The sequence below is a fragment of the Asparagus officinalis genome, unplaced genomic scaffold, assembly GCF_001876935.1.
Source record: "Asparagus officinalis unplaced genomic scaffold, Aspof.V1 AsparagusV1_Un476, whole genome shotgun sequence".
Classification (NCBI taxonomy): domain Eukaryota; kingdom Viridiplantae; phylum Streptophyta; class Magnoliopsida; order Asparagales; family Asparagaceae; genus Asparagus; species Asparagus officinalis.
This window is the reverse complement of record NW_017972741.1, coordinates 34,590-36,056: the sequence shown is the minus strand read 5'-3', so window position 1 is coordinate 36,056 and position 1,467 is coordinate 34,590.

The following is a 1,467-nucleotide window of genomic DNA, read 5'->3' as shown; positions in this document are numbered from 1 at the left end:
GAAGATGTAAAGGCTGCCAGAAAATAACCACCAGAAAGATAACACGGCAGTCATCTCCAAGCTAAACCTACTACTACACTATAACAAAAGAGCAGTGTATATCCAAGAGTTAATAGAAAAGTACACATCTGAAAATAAGACCACTAGATCTAGGAATTTAAAGAAACCGAGAGTTGGAAGTGGAAGTATCTGCCAAAAGCTAGTCTCCATAAGCAAAGTTTTCCCTAAGAACTTCTTCCTCGTTAGCTTTGGCCATGTCCTGCAGGCCCAATTCAACTGCAGCCCTATGGAGACGCTGGGCTTTTCTGCTGCTAGAAGCTCCTATCCAGAATAATGTAAAACGAGCTACGTTAGAGGCAATAGATAGAGGAGAAATAGGAGTTTTGTTGAGAATGCGGTTATTCCGACTGCTCCATATACACCAACAGAGGCATGGAAATAATACCCTCCATACATTCTTTGATTGAGGTTATCCAGGAATTTATCCTTATCAGAAATCATACTTAATATCTCCTTGGGCCATTGACTGAGATTAGAAGAAGGGAAGAGGATGGGCCAGGCCGCAGAAGATAATGAGCATGAAAAGAATAGATGGTCGTGAGTTTCCCTGCCCTGGTTGCAAAAAGGGCAAGAGGGATCACCTCTTCAACCCTTGTTTAACAGGTTGTCTTTAGTTTGGAGTTTCTTCTTACTCAGGATCCAAAGGAATATTTTGACCTTTAATGAACCAGGAGAATACCAAATAAAGTTATGAAGAGGAGAGACAATGCCTCCATTATTGAGAAGATAGTAGAAGGATTTCACGATGAAAGAGTTTGTTGAGTTGAATAGCCACTGAACAGAGTCTTGCATGTTTGATGAAGGCATGACTTGGTCAATAAGCAAATGAAGATTAGCAATGCCCCTTCTGTCTTCTTCAGTGATACCTTTTCTGAGAATTGGTTTCCATCTCCAGTGATTTTGATGCCATACACCCTGGGAGAAAACAGAACTTGAGGGAGATAAAGGCCAGTCTAAAAACCTTTGGAAAAAGACTGTATAGCGAATTGTCTCCTATCCATTTGTCTGTCCAAAATTTGCAAGTCTTACCAGAACCAATAACTCATCTTACAAAGTTAAAGAAGGTTGGGTGAATAGAATATAAATCACGGATGAACCTGGATGCATACCTCTTAGGGGTGTTTGTTTCAAATTAGTATTTCCAATTGCTACTTCTAATCAAGATTGGAGGGACTAATTTCAAAATAACTTACGAATTGGGGGATCTAATAGCAAGACTGGAGGGACTAATATAAAAATATGAAGGGTGAAGTTGATAACCCCCGTGTACAGTTAATTATTTGGGATCTATCCTTTTTTTTTTAGTCTACTTAAACAAATTAGTACAAATCAAGAAACAAATCGTAAGAAAATACTTCTCTTACTCCTTACGAATGCAGGGCGATATGGCAATCAGACTGCTATCAC